Raw genomic sequence first — 25,797 nt, forward strand, 5'->3', positions numbered from 1 at the left:
AATTGGGAGGGCTCCAAATGAGCCATTCTCATCTATCAGGAATACAAACTTGCTGCAAAAAACCCTATCTTATTAGGTATGCTCCATACAGGCTCTTCATTCAAAAATATTTTAACAGATGTCATGCTGGATAAACATAATGACTCATCTGAGGCTTACAAACACTTTACTCACATTAGAAACAAATTTGGGCAGCATTTTTCAAATTGAGTTAAGTCCTTAATACATACCCACAGGCTTACTTAGACTTATAGATACAATATCTTTCTCTTTGGCCTCCAGTAGCTAGCTGAACACATGATCTGTTATTGATGAAAATTTTCCTCCTCTCTTGATTCACTGCTGGAACAGTGTGTTTGACTTTTGGATACAATGACCCTCAAGCACTGGTCAGGGGGCAAATGCCAGTCCCTTCTGCATGGCTCCAGCAGCCTACAGGCTATCTGAACAGAAGCACAGGAGGTACATGTTGTGCAATAGCATCTCTTGAATCCTTTCTCTTTCAAAATTGACCACAGATGGGGTTACCCAAACCAACAGAGGGTGACACATTCCTACACTTTAATCTAAGCTAAGAAATCCCTGGCAACAGGAACTGCTTTAAAAATAGATAGACGGTATAAATCCAGTTTATGAGCAACAGAAGACTATGCAGTTTGGGATTCATTTCAGAGTTTCATTTGAAGGAGACTTCTATTCTCACTGTCCCTGCCACAAAAGAGTGTGTTGCAGTTAAGCTATATTTGGCTTGATACTACAAAGGTCTCATCAAATACCTTCACTCTTGTGAGCAGACTCACTGAATAACATGAGGTGCTATTGTAAACAGCATGAAAATGCCTTGCATAGAAGCTACTTTCTTCCCTCTAACTTCAATAGAGTAACATCAAGACAAACTGTAGCAGTAATCTACAGGCTTGCTGTTTTATAACAAAGTAGAAGGTTTCTTTACAGTACTTGGCATTTTGTAGTTTGAGATCTTAAACACTGGGTTTACAACAGTTATACACACCATCTTGCAGGATGGTGTGGTGGTTGGTGGTTGCGCTGTGTCATGTGCCAGTGGTCACCACAGTGGCTTGCAAGCAGGGATGTTGTTGCCTTCTCAGGGGAGCCTGCGCTGCAGCTGAGGTGTCTATGTATGCTCCTTACCTGCAGCTGGAACTCATTAGCAGCAGTCCTGGCAGCCCAGCTACTCTGAAATACCAGTGGGCTAAATAGGAGAGGGCTGTGCTGCTGCTTTACAGCACACAAAGTGCCAGGCAAGTGGCCAAGCAGCACAAATACCAGATTTTCTAGGCCATGAGCAGCAGACTGAGGGGCTGGAGAGTAGCAGCATGATGGAAGGGAGTCCATCTAGCAGCGTGTTGGCTGATACTCACTGGTTTTAGTAATGGTCGATCTTTCTATGACAGCTTTTCTAGGGATAGCTTCCCCAAAATATTAGACCAGCACTGTCACGAAAGACCCAGAGCTAAGACTTGGTCAGTTGCTTGAACATCCTATACAGCGCATGGCTCAGGAGCAGGCTGAGCCCTTCAGAGAGTGAAAGCATGGCAACATTGGCTGCTGTCTGCCTGCAGCATCAGGGAGCACGCTGAGTGTGCCTCTGTGATTGAGCCCCAGGCACTGAAATAATTTAATATCAGACCTTCAGGCTGGCCCATTATGAGGGACACAGCTCAAGGGACAGAAGAAAAAGTACTTTAGCCACTGGGAAGAATAATGACAATATTTGTGTTTTCTATCCAGGTGAAACAGGAGCTCTCTTCACTTTGATTTCTGACTGAAATTCTAAAGAGGGGTGCAAGAATCTGCGCCATTTATTTACTTATAATAAAGTAATCACAAAGCTGTATATAGATTTAAAAAACAAGTTGAGGGTGTAAATCTAATTCTGAGCTCTTTTTCTCTCAACTCTGATGATCCATGACAAATGTCACAGAGAAATCACATAATCTCTTCTGATTCTGAAAGACCTTGATAGACAATGGTTTCTTAATCACCTAATCACAAAGATACCCTCCAACTTCAGAAAAAATCCTGCAGGTATTGGGAAACAAAAGCACTTCTACAGTGATCCTTGCACTTTTCTGCAGGGCTTTTCACTGGGGCTGCACTCTCATAATACACATACACTTAAAGTCCAGTATGTGACACATCGCTTCTAAGAAAGAACTGGTCTCAAGCTACAGTTGGCTTCCTTGGCTCTCCCTTCCTGCTTAACTTCCCATTTTTCTGCACTGCTTTCTTAGAGAGAAACTCTGAAAAAACAACTCCAAGAATATTAAAAATATGAGAGATTACTTGTTTATGTTTTAAAAAGTGAAGTAGCTCTTGAAAATAAACAATCTCAAATGCACTATATAAGGCAACCTTTAAACCCAGTTTTCTGAGAGTACCTTTGTACTTGGAAACAAAAATATTTTGCATTAAAATGAAAACAGTGGAGGAAGTCAGAGTAGATGAGTGACACATCCTGCCACTAACACAAGGGTTTAAAACATATCAGAAGATCTTTGAGGCTGAAGGCCTCATACACTTCACCCTCTCATGCTGGAACAGAAAGCAGAATTTCCCCGTTAGGAGCAGCTCATCTTGCAAAGATACTTTCTTCCTCTGCAAAGAAAAATGTTTTCAAGCACTGTATCGTATTTACACTCTCCTCCTGTACTTACCAAAGACACAAATATCTTAATATTTCAAAACCATAATATAATGCAATGAGATTCAGCATAATAACATCCATCAGAAAGGACAACCTAAAAGAGAAGCATTGCATTTTCTGTATGAAGTGATATATAATGACCATTGCGTAGAAATGGATCAATCTGGCTCCAGTGGAGCAGCTGCATAAGCATTCAAAACAGCAATAACTACAAGCTCTGGTGGGGGACTTTTCTTCCTAACGTCATCCCATTTTATCCCCCTCTGAGCAAGACAAAGTCATGTTGAAAATACAAGCAAAGACAGCTTTGTTTCCCTGCCCCCACTCCTGAAAAGTCTCAATTTTCTTAATAATTCTCAACTGGCTATCAATTTTCAGTTGTGAGTCCACCTATAACAACCACAAATCCCTCTTTTAAAATGAGTTTACAGCATTTAGATGGAAAAAGCACACTCTTGGACAAAATGAAACCCACACAGAATTTGTACTTTGTTTTAAAGTGCTTTTGCCCTTTAAATTTGACACAATTGGCAGGAATAATGAGGCAATTAAAGTATCATCCTCATTCTCCTCTCATAATATACTTCTAAATAATTTCAATGGAATAGAAGAGCCAAGTCTGAGTTTTAGTATTTGGAGATCACATCTCATGGAATTACACTCCACAAAGAATGAAATAGACTTTCCCATCACATTTCTACCCTACAGCTTGACAGACAACTTGATTTCCAAAACCCTGGCTTTTTTAATATGCACCTGTTTGTGCGTATTCTCAAAGATGCAAAAGGTTGTGAGAGGAGTGTTAGCCTGGCCAAGCTGGCAGCTGTGGCTTGGACAGCAGCACTTTGCAATTGGTCAGGACCTGGCTGGAGGGCCAAGCCCAGAGAGTGGTGGTGAATGGTGCCACATCCAGCTAGCAGCCAGTCATTAGTGGGGTCCCCCAGGGATCAGTGCTGGGCCCCATGCTCTTTAATATCTTTATCAATGACCTGGACAAGGGGATTGAATCCATCATCATTAAGTTTGCAGATGACACCAAGCTGGGGGCAGGTGTTGATCTGTTAGAGGGACCTAGAAGATCTGTAGGAGAACTCTGCAGAGGGACCTTGACAGGCTGGACAGATGGGCAGAGTCCAACAGCATGAGATTTAACACATCCTGGCCTATATCAGGAACAATGTGGCCAGCAGGAGCAGGAAGGTCATTCTGCCCCTGTACACTGCACTGGTTAGGCCACACCATGAGTCCTGTGTCCAGTACTGGGCCCCTCAGTTTAGGAAAGATGTTGAGTTGCTGGAATGTGTCCAGAGAAGGGCAACAAAGCTGGGGAGGGGTTTGGAGCACAAGCCCTATGAGGAGAGGCTGAGGGAGCTGGGGCTGCTTAGCCTGGAGAAGAGGAAGCTCAGGGCAGACCTGATTGCTATATACAACTACCTGAAGGGAGGTTGTAACCAGGTGGGGGCTGGTCACTTCTCCCAGGCAACCAGCACCACAACAAGAGGACACAGTCTCAAGCTGCACCAGGGGAGGTTTAGGCTGGATGTTAGGAAGAAGTTCTTAATAGAAAGGGTGATTGGTCATTGAAATGGGCTGCCTGGGGAGGTGTGGGAGTTACCATCACTGGAGGTGTTTAGGAAGAGACTTGATGGGGTGCTTGGCGCCATGGTTTAGTTGATTAGATAGTGTTGGATGATAGGTTGGACTCCATGATCTCAAAGGTCTCTTCCAACCTGGTTAATTCAATTCAGTTGTGTTCTATTCTATTCTATTCTATTTCATATCCCAAGACAAATACCAGAACCATGCTTAATCAGCTCTCAGTCCTCATGTACCATGGGTTTTTGGTTTCTGAACCCTAAATGTTCTCCAGAGCAGATGTAGAGTCATTAATACAATCTCAGCCCAAGTACAACACTTTGCTTTTCATGGGTCCTCAAGTTTGCAAACCAGAGTCTAAAAATCCTTTCCTACATCCTCTGGAAAATTCACAGGTTCTGGGCCCATCCATATTCCTGGACTCATTTGATAGCTTTAACTGGTGTTGCAAAACAAAACTGCAGGGCATTCCTACTGTAAAGCCAGTGAATATCAAGGAATCATAACTCACTTGTAAAAAATGACAAGAAATATTAATTATGTGGTAATGGCACTTGACAGCATTACCAGCACGAACGTTTTTCTGCTCAGTTTACCTTGGGAGACCAATTTCCCAGGGATAGTAGAGGCTAGAAGGAATGAATTCACAACCCAAACCAGGCAGTCAAATGCTCACAGTTGTGGCTTTTGAAATGGACTCACTTACCTGACAGACCAGTGCAGTCTTTCACTCTCCATGTGCTACCACAGAGGCAAACACCTGGGAATGCACTGGAAATGACCTCCCTCATTTTCTAGCTAGCAAGGACTGTAATAAACACACACTGTCCACAGTTAATATTGTGTCAAACTCCCATCCTCTATGGATTAAACATCAGTGAACACTGAACAGGGAGAAGCTTCAAAGCAGCTTTTCTGTCAAGGATTTTCCATAACCTAGCCCCTTCTCAAGTAGGGTTGCAGCAATGCTGCCAAGTGGATGTTGGAGTTTCTCAGACCACATCATCACCCAAACAGGTACCCTTGAATAGTGAAAAATGCTTAGGCCTTACTACCATCCCTTAGGCTCAAGGGTTTTCACAACCACTTTGCATCTAGTTTCCCCAAAGTGCATTTTCTGGTGTTTCAATCCATTTACATAGATTCATGAGTATTTCAGTGTGTCCCACAGTGTCATTAGGTAATTCTCTACTGTCATCCACATGCTCATCACTCTGTTAAGCTACTAGGGCTCATTCACACCCATGATGGTCTGTGTGGGAGCACACTGCCTTGCTAAATTGTGAGGCACTGGTTGCAATTATTTTTTACCCAACAAACCATGGATAAAAATAACAATGACCTCTATTAGAACTAGGATGATCAGCAAAGTACTAATTTTTATCTTTGTCAGTCAGTTTAGCAGCAATAATGGTGCTTCACAAAGTCTTTCCAGTTGTTGACTAACTATGGTTTAAATTCTTCCAAAGGCTTCATGTAGCTGCTTCACTGGTAGATAGTGCTCAGTTATGACCATACTATGCTAACTGCATTACAAAACAGGCAAAAAAAAAAGCCTACCAGTGTAATTTTTTTCTCATAGAAATTATCAGCAAATACTTATTTTTCTTGAAAAGGCCAAGTCCAGGGATAGAAGACTTCTACCAGCTGCCCACATGCTGCCCTTAGACATTTAGCAGTTCAGCCAAATACATGAGAGCTCCAATGGACTGCTCAAAAAGATGCATCCTGTGAAGGTCTGCCTGTCCTTTGGCTCTGCTGGAGTTTATAGATGTGGTCCTGACACACATTAGATGAGGCAGGCCTGCATCAACATCTTTTACTGTCCCAGATTAAGGGTAGATATTTCTGTTTAATTTCAATATAACTAGTCACATGCTGAAACATATAGGCATGGGGATTAAGTGACAGCTAAGCAAAACCCCTTCTCCATGCATACTTTTTTGCTTAAACATCATGTCCTCTGCAGAGAACATGAAGGAGCAATGGCATACATTTCTGCACCTAGTCCATGTGTTTATACATCTGCTACTACACGGTGTGCTGGCATCCCTCTTAGTGCACCTGTGTGGTGACCCAGCTGGGAGAAATGATATATTGGCTGGATTAGGGAGAACACAAGAAAAATATTCCTCTCAGTAGGATGGGCTCCTTGATCTGCTTCACTGCATGGTGAAGACTGAAGACTTTACTTTCAACTTTTCAGACAGTTGAAACACCTTTGCACAACACTCTGTGCTTTGGATTCTTGTGCATTCACTCCAAGGGGCAGGAAAGCTTGACAACCTGTTTTATGCAAAATTTTTCTCCTCATGGAGCATTGTTTCCCTCCAAATAGCATAGCAGAGCAGTGCAGAGTGGTTACCTGCCTTCTCACAAACAACAGCATGTGTTTCACCAGAGAGGTATGTCCAGATGCACAATAGTATAGATTACTCAGGCTGGCAGGCTGAAACATTGAGCTTGGAAATGAGCCTGGCAGCAGGCCAGGAGATAAGATCCAGAGTAGCTCTTTGTATTCTAATACATGTCTGAATCAATGCTCAAACCAACAGACTTCTGATGTCTGCAGTATTTCACACTATTTATTGACCTGTTGCTCAATTCCATGTTGGCCAACACATACACTGCTCTCAGGGTGCATTCCCAGGGAGCTTGTCCAGTTCTGAGTGCTCAACAATTTAAAGACTTTTCAAGGTCTCATATTCTGATTTAAAGATAAATAAACATAAAATAAATAAACACAGAGGATCTAGAAGATATAACTCAGGTCTACTTGGTGAAAATGCAGTTTTGATCCTGAATTAGACATATCTACTTTGCAAAGAAACTTGTGTTAAGATATTTTCTCTGTCCTGGTGGCCAGGGATGCTCTACATGGGCAGTAGACTTACTTTAGGAGGGTATGCCACAAACTTAGATGATTGTGATACATTCAATGACTTCCACAAGTCTAAGTCAGCATGTCAACAGCATGTCATCTTTTGATACAGACCAGGAGGAGCACATGCAAACAGTGAGGTTTGCCAAGGTTCCAGAAAGTCCTGAACCACTCACTTGGTGTCTTTCAGAGATCAGCATTCCATGCACTCCTGACAAGCATATTTTTAGACATCTGGCAATTCCTTCCTATCATAGATTTATCATGTACTTAAAAGTGCCCTGGTTTTCAGGTCTGCAGCAGGCAGTACCAGACAATTCAGATGAGACCGCTTAAAATCAGTGTAACACGCAGAGGATAATGTACTTCCCCATCATTGTTAGCCACACTGAGAATTACTCAGCAAAGCAACACATCCAGCTGGCATTACCAAACTCTACAGATCCCTTTGCCACCTTGTTGCATGTACAACTCTGCTGCATGCCATTCTCTTTGGAAATTCTGTTTTTATTTCTGTTCTATGGCTGAGCTGGTGAGCATTAGTGCCCCAGTCTTCTGAAGGTGACAATCCATGGCTGTCTTTCTCCACTTTATGTCTTCCTCTCCAGGTATTCTTCAACTATTTCCCCGCTAACAGGAGGATGAATTTCCTGTTTGTAAAGTTTTAAGGGACACTTAATCATGAAAATCTAGTTAATGACTGAAAATCTGTTTCCTGAATGTCAGCATTCCTCCTGTTAGATAGTAATGGCCCAATTCTAACAACACTTGGGGAAAGAAAAGGACAAAAATGCATATTTCTCTTTGGCTATCCAAGATCTGTGGAAATTCTCTACAGATCTCTGGTGGCCCTCATATTATGATTCATCCATTTGTCTTATTCCCAAGAGAAGCCAGGCAAAGCTTGAACAGAAAAAAATAAGCGTGTACAGCAGAGTTATTTTTTTCTCTTTACTATACTTCTCCCATCTGTAAACTACATAGAAGAGAAAAATAAAAAGTAATAAAAAAGGAGTTTCTAAAAGTTTTGGAAGTCTAGAAGCTCTGCAGTTAGCCACAGTAAGATATGCTTCACATCCAACCTACTGTCTGAGGGCTTGGCTGTATCAACCTGGAAAACAGGAAAGTTCAGCTCTTTCCTGCATCTATTTGTTCACATCAACAAAAAAGAAAAGAAAGAAGTACCCCACCTATTTCATGGATGGGGAAATTTAAGCACAGGGAGTAGATTGACTGTGGTCTTGCCCAAAATTGACCTGTCCAAGATGATGCAACAACTGCTGGAACTGACCTTTGATCTGGAGCGGGTTTATGCCTAGAGTTGTGTTCAAATGAAAACAAAATAAACCACATAATAAGGATAAATGCAAGTATTCCTCCCAAGAAACTTAGAGAAAATCAAGCCATAGACAGACAAAACTTGACACACAAATTGATAAGAAGCAGCAAACCAGAGATTTTGGGGTTTTTCAAATAGGTGACAATGGGTACTGTCTCCCCAAAAGGATCAAGTGTAGCCTGTGATAAGACAGAGCAACCTTTCCTAAGTTTCTGAATCCTCCCTGTGTTGCCCATTTCCCCCCTCCAACAATGTGAGATACTTCTCTTTTACAGTCATAGAGCACAGATTGGCTTCAAACTCTTTGCACTTCATCCTCTCTCTCTTACCCCATGAAGTGCTTTCAGCACTCTGATCAGTGGACAAGATCGTTCCAAGGTATTTGTCAAGGGGCTGTATTTAAATATGCATTGTTTGCAACAGATGAATAAAGCTATGAAAGGTTATTAGAAAATTAAATGCAGCTATAAATTAATTTCTGTAATCACTTCTCATTAATGTTTAATGTATTTATATAAAGGATAAATCTCCTCAATTCCCCAGGCATCCTGCATTTAATAATGTGGAAACAGCTTATCTTCTTCTTGTTGCTGAGACTGGATTTGTAATAACTAGTAATGTTAAATGTATTTTAAAAAAATCAATAATAAATAAATACATAAACACTTCTCCCCAGCACGCTCCTGATGTTATTTACAAAATAATAATAATAAAAAAACCCCCAACAAACCAAAAAAACCCACCAAGTACAGAATGCCAAGGGACTTCATAACTGTTTCATTACTACATTCCTAATTGTATGTGGTGGAACTGCATAATCAGTTTATTGAAATTGAAATCTTTGGAACTGATTCTCCCTACAGACATTAACAATAAGCATCCTGTGCAATAACACAGTACTTAATGTAATATAAACATTATATGCACCAAGCTTTAAACATCCCTCGGCTTTGCCTGCTGGAATTGGACATTTTTAACACTCTTGTGTTCTGCCACAGCATTGAATCAAATATCTAATTTACAGACTGCAAAATACAATATTCCCATATTACAATAAATAAAGGAAGATACATTCAGAAAACACACAGACACACACAATCAGTATGAGGATAAGCAAGACTACATTTAATAAAGTGAAAATAAAGCAAACTCTTCTAGGAAATCTGAATGGATTTTGATGCACAATATGAAAGAAATTGCTTCTGCTTCCCACTGTGCCCCTGAAAATAGCTAGGATAATACCACACAGTCTGGATCCAACTTACTTCTGCATAACAAGAGGACTTGACTCATCTGCGTAGCTCCATTCATACAAGCAAAATTGTTTTTACTTAAGTGCATATCCAGATATCAATCAGATCATTCTATAAAAAGGTTAATATTTTAGTTTTTAGGATTTAACACAGTAGCAAATAATGAATACTAAGACACATTCTCAAATCAGGATTAAATCAACAACAAGAACTCAAAATCATGAAAAATGTACCTTTATCTGTTTTCCTTTTCAACAGCAAATAAAGAAAAGCTAAGTATTTTTTATTACTATTGCAAGCATTTTTTGTCCATAAAGATCAGGTGAAGTTTGGTTTTTTGGGAGAAAACATCTGGCTGATGGGGTTTGATAATAAAATAGTAGAAAAGGAACAATTCTTAAAAGAACCTTTAACATTGTAAAAGGAATGGAGAAAGTTGATTCTTCTCCATAGCTCTGTCATGTACAAGCAATAGCATGTAAACTTCTTAAAATACCAGTCTCAGTAACTTCACCTTCATTAAGATTTATAAGAGACCAAAAAGATAATGAAGATTAGGGATAGTAGATCTTCAGTGTTGATGGTACTTAATAATGTGGCGGCACAAACAGTATGAGACTTTATAACCAGAGCCAGACAGCAGAAATCTGAGCTCTGCTTCCAGACAGGGGACTCCAGAGTTGAGCACAGAATTTTGTCATGTGACTTTATACTTTTAAAGAATACAACAAAAGAGGTGGTGGAGTCACCATCACTGGAGGTGCTCAGGAGGAGACTGGATGGGGTGCTTGGTTGCATGGTTTAGTTGATTAGGTGGTGTTGGATGATAGGTTGGACACGATGATCTTAAAGGTTTCTTCCAACCTGGTTAATTCCGGACAGTTCTATTCTATTCTATTCTAAACAGTCTTGCAAAGCTCTGTGATACACCAAACAGAGCACTGGGATCCAGCTCCATACTCAAGTAAAGCCTAACAAAAAGACTTGCTTCTACCACAGGGCTGAACTATCATATCATGGGCAAAAGGGATAGCTGGTGAGTGTCTGAGGAACTGCAATGACAAAATAAACTGAAGACCATTTTAAACAGAGAGGGTCCAATCCAGTATCACTCAGTACTTCCCAGCGCCAGTAAAAGCTGTGAGATACACAGCACCTACAGGATGGCCAAGGGATCAGGCCCAGCCAGCATGGATTTAGGAGGGGCAGGTCCTGCCTGACCAACCTGATCTCCTTTTATGATCAGGTTACCTGCTTGGTGAATATGGGGAAGACTGTAAGTTTGCAGATGACACTGAGTTAGGAGCAGGTGTCAGTCAGAGTGACTTTGACAGGCTGGATGGGTGGGCAGAGGCCAATGGGGTGCAATTTAATAAAGCTAAATGCAGGGTTCTACACCTTGGCTATAACAACCTGAAGCAGTGCTATAGGCTGGGGACAGAGTGGCTGGAGAGTAGCCAGGCAGAAAGGGACTTGGGGGTGCTGGTAGATAATAGGCTGAACATGAGCCAGCAGTGCCCAGGTGGCCAGGAGAGCCAATGGCATCCTGGCCTGTATCAGGAGCAGTGTGGCCAGCAGGACAAGGGAGGTTATTCTTCCCCTGTACTCAGCACTGGTGAGGCCACCTTGAGTTGTGTGGCCAGTTCTGGGCCCCTCAGTTTAGGAAAGATGTTGACTTGCTGGAATGTGCCCAGAGAAAGGTGACAAAACTGGTGAGGGGCCTGGAAAACAAGCCCTATGAGGAGAGGCTGAGGGAGCTGGGGTAGTTTAGCCTGGAGAAGAGGAGGCTCAGGGGAGACCTTCTTGCTGTCTACAACTATCTGAAGGGAGGTTGTAGCCAGGAGGGGGTTGGTCTCTTCTCTCAGGCAACCACCAACAGAACAAGGGGACACAGTCTCAAGTTGTGCCAGGGGAGGTTCAGGCTGGATATTAGGAAGAAGTTCTTCACAGAGAGAGTGACTTGCCATTGGAATCGGCTGCCCAGGGAGGTGGTGGAGTCACCATCCCTAGAGATCTTCAAGAAAAGACTGGATGAGGCACTTAGTGCCATGGTCTCATTGATTGGATAGGGCTGGGTGATAGGTTGGATTGGATAATCTTAGAGGTCTCTTTCAACCTGGTTGATTCTATGATTCTATATAGCACAGTCATTTTGGGAGGCATGGGAGGCAGCATTGTTCCACAGTCTTGACAAGAGTGTGAATTGAGTCATTGAGTCTAACCATGAACCTAACACCACCATGGGAGGGTCACTCCACCACCTCCCTGGGCAGCCTGTTCCAAATGACTGCAGAGGGCATGAGACAACACAATACCTTGCCCATTTTGCTTACTTAAACCTTAGCTTGGCAAAGCACATGAAGCACATAAGCTTCCCAATGACAGAAGGGCTTGGCAAGGCCAGCGGAAAGACTCCCACTGACTTGAAAGATGATTGTTGGATGAGGACCATTTGGCTATATGTGAAGTACTGGTTTATAACCAAAAGATTTGCCTGCTGCCTTTAAAACATTTGCATGCTAAAAAAAGAATCAGAAACAAAAACATAAAGAGAAAATGAAGTCACTCAAATTTAACTACACTTCCTCCTAAGTGAGTCCATCCTCAGTTAAAACATCAAACAAAAGTGAGGAAGTAATGTATTTATGCACCAGCTGAAAGCCCACTGGAAACAGCCTAAGAATGAAGCAAACCAAAATGGATATGACAATCAAAACACCATAAGCAAAACAACAACATTAATGCAAACTTAATGCAAAAGGGAAGCAATTTATTTCGTTGCTTATACTGGCTTTTCTGAATATGACACGAGCCATTGGAAGAAGGCTGGGTGCTTTTAATAAGTTTTATTTTATTCAATAAAAGCTTTATTTATTCAATAAGTTTTGGAAATAGCCTGTTTGTTGTAATACCCAAGTCTGTATCTCCTCCCTTCCTCTCTTCTTGTTGAGTTAAACGATCCTCAGGTAACCTCATACCCTGAATTGCAAACAGGCTGACTCCTACAGAAGTAGAAATACAATTTCCCTTCTCCCTCCCTTAGTGCTAGTTTACGCCTCAGCATCATCCTGGTGGATAAAGAATTACAATAAAAATGTTTCTCAAAAAGTCAGTCCCCTTCACTGTCTCATCCTTAGGCAAAATTCTGCACCTGCAGCTTGTGGTAGTTACATGTACCTAGTTTATATTCTGTAAAACATTCACCTCAAGAACTTGAAACATTTGCAGGGCAAAAGGAGATTCAAGAAACTAATTGAAGGGTAGTTGCAGTTTTATGTCTTGGAAGATCTTGGTTTTTACCATCTAGGAAATAAAGAAAAGGCCTGAGTTGAAACTCTCCTTTATCTTGGAGGGTTCAACATTTCCCACCCAGTTTCTTAAACTCTAATGCTAAAGCACATCTTTAGTTGGGAGGGGAAGAGAAAAGATTTTTAGAATTGCACCACAAATCAATGCATTTTCTATATGTGTGTTCTGAATGGATGAGGTACAGAGGAAGTATTTAGGATCAGGACCATGTCTATCACTGGCATAAAGAGGTGAAATGCAGGTGGGTTAATCTTGCTATGGCATGGAAAGCATGTAAAGAAATTGAATTTCTATCAAAAAGCACTGCATCCTCCACTGGATTTTTGCCACTGAAAAATTAGCATTTAGTATTACATACAGGTTTTGGGAGACATCTGCAATGTCTTTCTGCCTGTAAGCAGTACACCCCGCTACTGAACGTGGACTCACCGAGCTGGCAGAAGGGGCCAGCAAGCAGGCAGCTAGACCCAGATTAGGGACATGATGAATTTTGTATTCAGCTGGAGACTGGAAGTGCACAAACCTGAGACTGAAAATGGAGGTCTTTGACCTATTTGCTATGAAACCAAGAGGCAATAGGCCCAGACTGTAAGATAACTCCCGTTGAGGAGTGCCAGCTTGTCACAGAGAGCGCCACAGGGGTAAATCACCCCTGAAGGAGTATCTGATCACCTGATGGGAGCAAATCAGATCAGCAGCCGATGCAGAAAGGCTTCTCCTCTTTGGCTTCTGTTGTCCCAGGAGAACACTGAGGCAGGTAGAAATACTTCCTGACTCACCACAAATTCAGTAAAGGGGACTCCCATGGGAAGATTGAACTAGATTGGGTTTGGAGCTTGGCAGCAGAGCTGCTAAACAGAAACAGCAGCATGCTTTAAATAAAAGCAGTGGTGTGTTAAATATCCCTCGCAAAGCCTGTTTACCTGTCAGAAATCTTCATGTTTATTTCTCTCTCACTTGCCCCCCTTATTAAAAAAAAAAAAAAAAAAAAAAAAGATACAGTGGTAGAAGATAAACCTGGAGATTCAACCACATTCCAAAAGCTCCTAAAATACACAAGAGTTGCAGGGCTTTGGTTTGGTCTGCAACACAGGAACTTCCTGACAGGGCTCAGCCAAACCACGTGCTAGCACAGAACTGCTCTTAAGTAAGAATACAAAAGCAAGAAGGTTCCTCCCATGATTGAACTCATTTCCAATAAAACCAATGAGAAAAGCTCCAGTAGCCATCTGTAGGAACCATATCAAACTTCGTATCTTATAAACCTGGAAGCATAGTTTGCTTCAGAAGCGCTTTCTTGAAACAAAGGGAGTCAGAATATGACAAGGAACACTATGCTTTGTTAAAACTGTAATGCTGATTAGTAAAAATGTTTTCCTGAGAAAGACATTTATCTAAATTTCTCTAAGTATGGGACACTGTACTTCCTTTGTACCCACTTAGTTCTCCCTCCTATTCTTAGCACGCCCAAATTGTCAGGGAGATGGGCAACGCTTCGACAGAAAGGCCACTAAAGCTGCTTACTATCATCTGTTGTCATGATGCGCAGCTATGTGACTTGTTTTTTCCTACTTTCTCCCCTCTCCTACAAAAACACAAGGGAGGAAGCAGAAAACTGGGACCACGAATTAATGCTTGGGAAAACTCCATTATCCTTAGCAACTGATTCCTTTTATTATTTCCATTGATGCCTTCAATATGATACATCACCAGAGGACTCTCTCAAATCCCTGAGATGCAGAGACAAACAGCAAGCTGTGGAGAGGAAGCCACATTACTTAGCAGACAGATGGGGAACATAAGGCTGCCTCTGCCAGAAGGCATAAGGCCTGCAGGGGTGGTGGAGGGAGCCACCTGCAAGCAGAGTCACCTAAGATCTGCAAACACTGGTTCCAGAAATGCAGGCACTATCTCCTGCAACATGTTTATGCCCTGTCTGACACAGCACTTAGCTTGGGCTTCTGTCTGCCACAGTGACACAGATACTGCAAAGCAAAAAAATCTAACCGTGTCTAAGGGACACTGATGGACCAGAGTAACAGCAGCAGCTTTTCTGCACATGCAGCATTTTTAAAATCACTTGAATTGTCCAGTAGATACTTGACATCAGACCTGTATAACAGAAAGTATGAAGTATCTCTCTGACCACAATAAGAGGTAAGGAAAGCAAGAAAAGAAAATGAGGAGTGTTTTGTCCAACTTAGGACTCAGGATTTCTTGTCTACCAGCCCTCATGCTCCAACCACTAATCCTCACATCCAATAGCTAAGGAAGCTCCGTGCATGTAACACTAATCTTATCTCAATGCTGGAAGAAAAACAGATCAATACGGTATTCATAAGCTGATGTATGACTAAAGTATTGATGCAATATTTCTCACGTGTATCAGTGCCTTGCTATTTCTATTTCAGTTCTTTTTCTGCGTATGCAAAATGCATGCTGTGGTTCTAGCTGTTGCATGCTCTGCTCTTTTGCATTCTGTAAGAACAAGTAAAATGAAGAAAGGGCTTTAACAAAACTCCTGCTCTTTGTATCTTGGTTGCTCCATCATTGTAGGGTTTAGTCCTGCCAGACATTGAGCAATACTATGGTTTATGAAAATTAAGAACATTTTGTCACATCTTAATTAATATCTACTAAGAACAGCTCCTAAAATTCTTTAGCTTTGATTTCCACTAACTAATTTAATATTCCCAGCATCGTTAAGTTTTCCTCAATTTTCAAAAATGTTGTCACTTCTAGGGATAGCTCCATCTTTTTCTTCCATTTATAGAGCACCTGGTGGCATGAAATCCCTTACACAAGAAGTAGGACTACAAAAAACTAATACGCTAGTCAGCTTTCGGAATGTGACCAACAGGAGTGAGCTAAAAATATGTAACCATTTTCCCTTTAAAAAAAATAGACAACTGCCATTCTTTTGTGTCATTTAATTCCTAATTATCTATAAACTAATTAAAAATATACTTTCAAATGGATTTATTATTTAAGAAACAACATTTTGTAGATTTGATTTCCCCTGCTTGGTGATAAAGCCTGTGTCTCTGGCATAGGATTAATGTAACCTGCAGAGCCAGTTAGAAAATTTCTGACCGTCTGCTATTGTATTGGAATATACCAAAGTAGCTAAAAGAAGGTAACTGAATTTCACCAGAAGTCCCTTTTCAGAAAAGAAGGGTATACTCAATATAAAGCAGAACACTCATTTCTAACATGCAGAATGAAATTTCGGACTAAAATCAAGAGCAGAGGGAGAAAGAAATGGAGCAGGCTTCCTAAGAACAGCCAGAACACCACTGGTTTCCACACCTCACTGATTCTGGGAGCGTAGACAAACATGAGTCTCTCATTTCCCAATCTAATACCCCACAACACTATATTCTCATGTCCTCCAAGATGCAGATTCCTCTCCATCTTCTCTTACATTTCTTTTTTCTTCCACCACAGGAAGAAAGCCAGGCACAAACCCTTGGTGTTTCAGTGAAGTGGGACTGGGTCAGCCTTAGCAGCCTCCTGGAGCCCAGGTACAGCACAAACAGAATTACCCTACGTGTGCTTCAGCATCTTGAACACAGCATCAGTGAACAACTCAGGCAGTGCAGAAGTCAGTCAGGGCCAGTTACAATGGAAAGAAAACGCTTGCAATAGTCCTGGTCTCACTTGAGGCTAGACGTGCTTCACATGTAGATTGAACAGTAGGACCAGGATGACTTTCCCATATTGCTTCTATTAAAAAAAATAAATAAAAATCCACCATCCAAGTCAACCAAAACCCCAGCATCTACTTGTAAGAATTAACTGGCATTAATTTTTCTGAGAATTGTAAGAATTTAAGAAGTAAGTTTTCAGCACTGATAATGCTGTCAAACAACTACATGCCAGTCCTTCAAAAACTACTAATCTCACACCATGCATAAAAGAAATGAGTAGATACACATACATTTTTAGAAAATACTGGGTTTATGTAATGATTTTTCTTTAATCATCAGTTACCTATTCCTGTGAAACATTTCTTGGAATAAAGAGATATTTCCCTCAAGTTCAGCAGAAGAAAAATAAATTTTTTCTTTGCAGGGATTATGTATCATGTGCAATGATGGAGACCCTCTTGGGCTGATCCAGTGCATCATCCTTATCCTGGAAACTGGACATGAGTGCCTTGCTGGGTCACAGCCAGGGGACATGGTATCATACAGGGCTGTGAACATCTTTCTAGAGAAACAGCATGCTGTGGTTACCCATTTGGTTAAGCCTTGCAACTTTAGCAACAGTTGCCCTGTGTGTCAGCAACATTAATAATCGAATAGAATAGAATAGAACAAACCAGGTTGGAAGAGACCTTCAAGATCATCATGTCCAACCCATCATCCAACACCACCTAATCAACTAAACCATGCAACCAAGCATCCTGTCAAGCCTCGCCCTTAACACCCCCAGCGACGGCGACCCCACCACCTCCTCAGGCAGCCCATTCCAATGGGCAATCACTCTCTCTGTGTAAAACTTCCTCCTAACCTCCAACCTAAACCTCCCCTGACGCAGCCTGAGACTGTGTCCTCTAATGCCAAAGCTACTGGTTGTATTCCCCTCCAGAGGGGTTTCAAATAAAAAGGGAAGAATAACACTAATATTAATCACCGGGCAGACTGGCTCCTGAGCACACACCAAAACAGGACAAGGAGTCTCCCTTTAATGCTGTGTCCCACACAGAGACATCGTACGATTCACAACATATCATATACCAACAGGCATTTCTCCAAGAGTGCTTCCACTGTTCTTTCCTTGGAAATACAGTTATCATGATACACCTTTGCTTCAATTTCCTGACCAGCTTTCCAGTGCTTATAAACACACTGTAAACCACAGTGCAATAATTCTCAGGTTTTTAGAAGGCAATGCAATACAGAATCACAGAATTGTCAGGGTTAGGAGGGACCCTCAAGGATCATCTAGTTCCAACCCCTCTGCCATGAGCAGGGACACCTTCCACTAGATCAGATTGCCCAGAGCCACATCCAGCCCGGCCTTGAAAACCTCCAGGGATGGGGCTTCCACCACCTCCCTGAGCAACCTGTTACAGTGTCTCACCACCCTCATGGTGAAGAACTTCTTAATGTCTAATCTAAATCTACCCTCCTCTAGCTTGGATCTGCTCCCCCTAGTCCTATCACTACACAACACCCTAAAAAGTCCCTCACCAGCTTTCTTGTAGGCCCCTTTCAGATATTGGATGCCCACAATATGGTCTCCTCAGAGCCATTTCTTCTCCAAATTGAACATCCCCCAACTCCCTCAGCTTGTCCTCATAGCAGTGGTGCTCCGTCCCTCTGATCATCCTTGTGGCCCTTCTCTGGACATGTTCCGGCATGTCCATATCCTTGTAATAGGGACTCCAGAACTGGGCATAGTACTCTAGGTAGGGTCTCACATGAGCTGTGCAGAGGGGGAGAATCACCTCAATCACCTCTCTCAACTTGCTGGCCACACTTCTCTTGATGAAGTGCAGGATACAGTTGGCTTTCTGGGCTTTAAGTGTACACTCGTGGCTCATACAAACAATAGAGAACTATAAAATCTAGGTGGATGCTTTATCCATACAATATTGCAAGGCATGACATACATCTGTCTTTCAGATCTTGCTGTGTCACATGTAAACCTTTCATTAATGCATCTTACATGCATTATTTCCCTAGCATTCAATCCCCTCATTAGCTGACTGATTCACCCACAGCAACATGTTCTCCTTTGTCACTTTCCAAAACAATGACACTACTATCAAAAGTTAAATTAGCTCAGGATATGAGAACAGAGTATCTTTCTCTAATGGTAGGTTTAAGGTGGAAGCCTTTTGCAACACTATTACAGAAAAAAATTATGAAAGCTACCCTAAAAGAGGGAATCATGGCTTCACAAAGCAATACATTTTCTACCCTGGAAAGTCTCCACTGAAAACACTTGAACATCATTACAATTTTATGTAGGGAAAAGATACTTAAAGATTATTTTTTTTCCAGAAGGTTTTATGGATCCCTCTGAGCCTTGTTCAGCTCAGCTTGATCCAAATACACCTGAGAATCAGAAAAATAACTGCAGTACAATGAACACTGAGCAGCTAAAAGCTTTGATTCTGCTGGCATGTTTGTGTGTGCTTACTTTTACCCTGGAACTGATGCAGTGGATAGAGACATTGTGGGGTGGGGAGCGGGGAGCAACCCCCATTAAATATTGCTGCCACCTCATGTTCTGCTCCCATTGGTGGAATTAGTGCTGTCAGTATGGGGTTGTGGACACACAGACATATTTATGAAACCAGAAACCCATGGTATTCACTGTAAGAGAAATTAGGTGCTTGGATAATTAAAAGTTCACCTGTCCTACTGGCCCATCCATATTTCAACATGCCAATAGATTTAAAGATCCATTGAAGGAAGAACAGTACAAGTGAAAAATATAACTGAGGCCATTAAGCACAACATTTCTAAAATAGTCTTGGCAGATTGTCATGGCTTTATCTTACACACTCTGTCACGCCAAGTTTCTCGGGCTTTCACTTGAAGGATTAAGACTTTCTCCTGAGACATGTCAGGCCAGGCTCCCATGAATTCCAATTGCAATGCTAGGGACTGCATGGGACTTGGGATAATTTATTATGAAGCTGGATTCCCAGGTCTTTGATAATTTATTGTAGATCTCTCAACCCTGCTTAAAAGGCTGTCCTTGATCAGCCAATTGTCTAAGTTAAGAGCTAAAAAATTTCAATCCTAGGCTGCATAAGTAAGCTGTAATCAGAACTAAACACTTCATGGACACAAAGAGATAAAGATAGCACAGAAACCTCAGTCAGCTGCCTGTACTATTTAAAATGTCTCTAGTGACCACCATACATCACTGCAAGTCCATCTAAGGTATTTAGTTTTAATTCCCTGTTAGAATGTTACACAACAAGGGTAGTGATGAAACAACGCTAATGTGAAGGTCACATGTAGTTAACTGGCTCCTCATTTAAAATTAAATATCATTAACTCTACTGGCTAAGAACAAATTCCAGGCAGAGCTTGCCATTGCTCCTGCAATCCATGAAATAAAGGAAAAGTGAATTGACACAAATTTTGAGCAGCTTTTGGATAGAAATTCTATTTACTCATCATTAAAAAAAATATTAAAAAAATATCAAAGGTAACATTGTAAATATAGACTTTCAGATCTGTTTTGGGGAATTTTATCAAAAATCTCTGGTGCTCTGGAACTTAGAAGCTAAAAGGTAACTTTAATCTTCACCTTCTAAAAGGAAAAGATGCATCAAGTAAACATGAAGAGCTTTCTAGTTTTTTTTTTCATCTGTTTTATTTGCAATGACCAATGAGTTGAGGCTGTTCAGTCTGGAAAAGAGGAGGCTCTGGGGAGACCTAATAGCATCCTTCCAATACCTGAAGGGTACCTACAAGAAGGATGGGGAGAGACTGTTTACAAAGGCCTGCAGTGATAGGACAAGGGGCAATAGCTTCAAACTAGAAAAGAGCAGATTTAGATTGGATGTTTGGAACAGGTTCTTCACCATGAGGGTAGTGGAGCACTGGAACAGGGAGGTGCCCAGGGAAGTGATTGGGGCCCCATCCCTGGAGGTATTGCAAGTGAGGCTCGACAGGGCTCTGGGCAGCCTGATCTAGTTGAGGATGCCCCTGCTGACTGCAGAGGGGGTTGGATTAGATGACCGTTGGAGGTCCCTTCCAATCCATACCATTCTATGATTCTATGAAACAGGATGAGCATTTCTGATATTTCATGTTAATAATGCAGCATGACAATGATGCTGAGAAATACCTGTGCAGTTTATTTATCTTAAATTGAATTGTCTTAATTTATTTTGGTGAGAAAATGCCATTAGAGGTAAGGCCTTTTACTGAAAGAAATGCAGCCTTTTATCTTACAAAAATACCTTGAATTCCCTACTGCATGTGAAAGTAGACTTCTAAAACTACAGGCACTATTCAGATGTGAATAGCCAAAAACATCTGAAATCTTTTTCACATTATTTACTCTATCTTAAGCAAATTTTGCAGGTGCTTATGCATTCGAACCATCCAAGTACAATTGCCAAATAAGTTATTTGAAAGTTACTGCAGCCACTGTGTAGAGAGAAAGATGAAAGCCTTTGCAGGCACACTCTTTCTTTTGCCACCATACTGCAGTTTGGTATTCACACACTGTTTACATTCCTCATCAAGGTATTTCATGAAACCATCACCAAGTCATAGGACTTTCAGATCACTTTAGGAAGAGAAAAGAGGTATAGCTGAGAGAGGAGGGATGAAGACAACATTTGTATGAAGGAAGGCCACATTGTGTTGCTGCATCTTGGTGTTGCGATCTTTCCTGATAGAGTTCAGAGGCCTGGCCACAGCTATTTCTTTAAAGATGCAGGAGCCATGTCCTATTCTCTTCCCAAGCTGTACAGGTTACCACTTCTGTTGTGCAATTATGTCTCCCTCCTGACATCCCATCCGTCAGCAGGGTTCTTTAACCCCTAGAATGCGCTTTTAGCGTTCACACTGAGATTTCAGATTTATGAGTCTACTGAGAATTGTCATGATGGGCAATTAGCTTTCAACTTCAGCATAGGGTAATGTTTACCAAGCATTTCACATTTCCAGTTCAGATGTATATACCATCAATGAACTGGTGTTTCATGATGAGGATGTAGAGAAGGTGAATTAGCACCATCACCATGTCCCACAGAGCTTCAGACTGAGAGAATGCAATTACTGTGCACAGATATCCTTTCCTACTGTGGGAAAGTCTTTCTGCTAATACTCTTGGAAAAACTCATATTCCACTCAGAAGAAACCTGTCTGCTTCCATAATGTTGCCAGAAGTGCAAGTAAGCAGCATCAATCTTTTCAGATTCTCTCTCCCCTGTGACTAGGTTACTGTGTACTTTAAGTTTTTTCTCCCTACCTCTCTCCCTACATCTTCACACGGTTTGTGAATTAAAGGAAGGAGCTGTGGAGGTGTGATAACTTGCCTCGGAGTCCTCAGGCTGCATACAGCACAGCAGATCTTGCCATTGTGGCTGCCACAGGCAACAACAATCCACCAGCAATATCTACACAGAACTTTGGTGGAAAAACTTTTATTATACAACTGTAACATTGGGGGGGGAAGTAAACAAAAAAATCCCCACAAACACAGATCCTTCTTGCTCTGCCCCAAAACCTGAGGTTTGCAGCAGCCTTTTGCTGCTTATCACCCTGGTGTGCTGGGGCTGCCCAGAAGCACTGCATGCAGTGCTGACGTGCAGGAGCACAGCCTGCCAGCACCATTGCCAGCCATGCCTGTGCTGAGCAGCCAGAAGATAAACAAAGAAGCAACACCCACTATCAAAGTGTCAAATTTCTGCAACCTCTAACATATCATACAGATTACAGCAAACAAAATAGACATCTAAGAGGCAAAGAGCTGTAGGAGCAGAGGAGAGAAGTGATCGTGAGTGCGGAACAGGTGAGAATGCCTTCCTTGACACTGCGAGTGGTGCAGAAACACAGGGCTGACATGTTGTGACTACAAGATACCAGTATGATATGCTTTTTACAAACCCATGCTCCTTCCTCCTACAGTACTTTAGAAAACATTATCAGGTTTGCAATCAGCCTAAAAGCAAAGCATGACTCCTAGGTCAGATCAGGGAACTCAGCAGCATTAAGAGCAAGTCTCCCCTCCAAATACTCTGCAGCAATTTGCTCAGATATTTCAGGTGCTTGTTAGGTGCTCGTTTCCAGCACGCGTGGCAATTATTCCAGCTAGCTGAAGATTTCATAAGGTAAAATCTTTTGCATTCTGACATCCCAACAAAAGGCCAACAGCTAAACTACAGATGCAAAGCTGGAGCTCAAGAAAAATGATTCCTGAAATTTTCAAGTGAGGCACCTCTTAATAGGTCTTTATTGGTATTTTTACCCTCTGATCCACAGCTGCTACATGACAACAGGCTGTACCAGACAGATAACATTGTACACTGGAAAGTCTGGGCCCAATTTTGACTGCCTGATGTACTTACTCCCTGCTTCAAAGTCCGTAATACCCCTTATTCTACCAGTTGGCTTTACCTGCTGGCAAAACTGCCTGCAGCTGCTCTGGATGATTAGGTGCCTGTGCTGACCAGTCCCTCTCTCTGCTCCCAGCCTAGCAAAGCTTCCCAGAACTTGGATTCCTTCATACACAAACAGGGAAAGAGACCCAATGCCCAGAACTAAGAGGGAAAGTGCACAGTGGGGGTCTGATGTGTGCTCATAGGTTTCTGACAATGCAGAGGTTAAAGTTCTGCAAGTGTTTGTCAGAGTGAGGAGTACTGTCAGCAAAAATAAATTAAAAAAAATTATGTCAGAAGCAGATGGAGCGAATAATTTCCCAACCTCTGCTACATAAACACAGAGCCTAAAGGCTTCGGGCGACTTTTACCCTGGACTCTGTTTTTGTCAGATCAATGACAAGTCACGTTAACAGCGGTGTTTAATTCTATCAATATATGACCAATTGTGTTAGATTGTTTGGCCATTGATTTCACTTAGTGCTACAGTTGAGCTCTGAAAGGAACTGCTTTCCCCTGCATTACCACGCATGGTGACAAATGCCCAGTGCTGACTTTCAGTCGGGCATGCACCAAAGCTGTACTGTAGAAAAAACCCAGACTGTTTACATGCCAGAGGAACACAGCATGACAGTCACATTTGTGTTAGTCTTTATTTGTTTTCTGATTGCCAGGCCATCCTGTGCAATGCTATTCAGACTTGAAAGAGGATGCTCATGGAAACAGCTGAGTAGAGAATAAGACAGATGACAATTTGCCCACATGAAAATAAAGCAGACCTGGGAAGTTGCACAACAGAAGTGAACAGAACTGAAAATGCCAATTCCTTTCACATTTACTGTGAAAGGCCACATTCTGACATGCCTGCCTTGCTTTCTGCACTACTTCCTAAGGCAAACTCACCTTGTGCACAAGATTTTGACCAGCAATGACCTAACAGAGGTGGTCTTTGGTGTATTGTATTTGTAATGGAAAACCCACTGCACCAAAATCCTAATAGGGATGTATAGAGGGCTTGTAAGTCTGTCACAATGCATATGGCTTTCAACACGAGGCTTAAAGAAGAAATTTAGTGTTTGGTTACCTTTTTTCTCCTGTACACTGAAGAATTTTTTTTATAAAAAACTTAATAAGTAGAGTTTATTTGCAAAAAGATAGCAAATCCACTGAGTATCATACAAACAACATGTTTTAAGTATTATTCTTCCAGTTGGAATTCTCTGAAACTATACATAGATTTCAAATGACACAAAATGACCTAGAAATCCTTTGGTTCTCACTAGCAACAGGGTAAATAATTACATATAAGAAAAGGCACTTACAGAATTGCAGAATCATAGAACTCTCAGTTCGAAAATATCTCCAAGATCATCAAGTCCAACCATTGACCTGACACCACCATGGCCATTAAACCATGAAATGCCATGTCCACACATTTCTTGAACACTTCCAGGGATGGTGACTCCACCAACAACCTGGTTGGCCTGTGCCAATGCCTGACCGCTCTTTCATAAAGAAATTTTTCCTAACACCCAATCTAAACCTCCCCTGGCAGAATTTGAGGCCATTTCTTCTCATTCTGTCACTTGATACTAGGGAGAAGAGGCCATCCCTCACTTCACTAAAACCTCCTTTCAGAGAGTAGTAGAGGGCAATGAGGTCTCTGCTCAGCCTCCTCTTCTCCAGACCAAATGCTCACAGTTCCCTCAGCTGCTTCTCAACAGACCTGTTCTCCAAACCCTTCACCAGATTTGTTGCTCTTCTCTGGACATGCTCCAGCAACTCAACGTCTTTCTTTTAGGGAGGGACTTGAAACTGAATGGTGGAAATACAAGTTTAAGCTACTTTTGACAAAGGCCTATTATTTAAAGCAGATTACATAAGAGAAAAATAATATTTCAGATGATTAGGGATTGTTTCTTAAATAGATATTGCACCTTTAAGAAAAAAAAGGTGTCACCTGCAGGTACTCAGTTTATAATTTCAAGGCAGTCTACCTAAATCTACTCACACAGTCAGCACACCTATAAGAGGAAGCTGTATTACAGAAAGCTTGTTCTTTGTAGGACCATAGTGACAATGTCTAAATAATCTCAGCTCTTGCAGCCTTCACATGCCCATTCACCATCTCCAGAGATATTCCTGGGGCACCAGTGACAAGACATGCTGAGGCCCCAAGGGAAGCTCACAGGGCTTTGCACAGGTAGTTCAGCCAGGTAGTGTCCCCAGCTGGGGCTTGTTTCTCCCTGGCTAAGTGTATAGCTGCTATGTAACTCCACTGCTAAAGTTGCCTTGCTGTGTTCTGCATGCTATCAGCTTGGGACATGCTGGCATGTGCAAATGCATGATACACAAATCCATTAACTGTTCTCTCAGTTTACAGCTTTGCAGTTCTATGGCACATCAGGGCTGCCATCAAGTGTCAAACCAGATGTTCCTAAAAATCAGCAGTTAGATTGGAAGTCTGGAGGAGATAACACATCACAGTTTCTATGGAAATAGTGACTAATTCTTTTCTTTTTCAAATAATTTGGAAACTGTTTTCTGGCATTTCTCCACACAAACAGAAATATATGTTAATATTCTTCATGAGATTTTTCTGTGACTCTAAGGAATCCTGCTACTCTAATTCTTGCCCAAATCTATGCTTTAGAAGATTTCTATGGC

The 25,797-nt window shown here is 41.7% G+C and overlaps 1 protein-coding gene across 7 annotated transcripts in view; it reads right to left on the minus strand.

Annotated features, from left to right (window-relative positions):
* POU6F2 (POU class 6 homeobox 2) overlaps nucleotides 1-25,797 on the minus strand; it is a 321,124-nt gene that overhangs the window by 199,822 nt on the left and 95,505 nt on the right. The window lies entirely within an intron of this gene.

Source organism: Dryobates pubescens, chromosome 4 (assembly GCF_014839835.1).
Source record: "Dryobates pubescens isolate bDryPub1 chromosome 4, bDryPub1.pri, whole genome shotgun sequence".
Taxonomy (NCBI): domain Eukaryota; kingdom Metazoa; phylum Chordata; class Aves; order Piciformes; family Picidae; genus Dryobates; species Dryobates pubescens.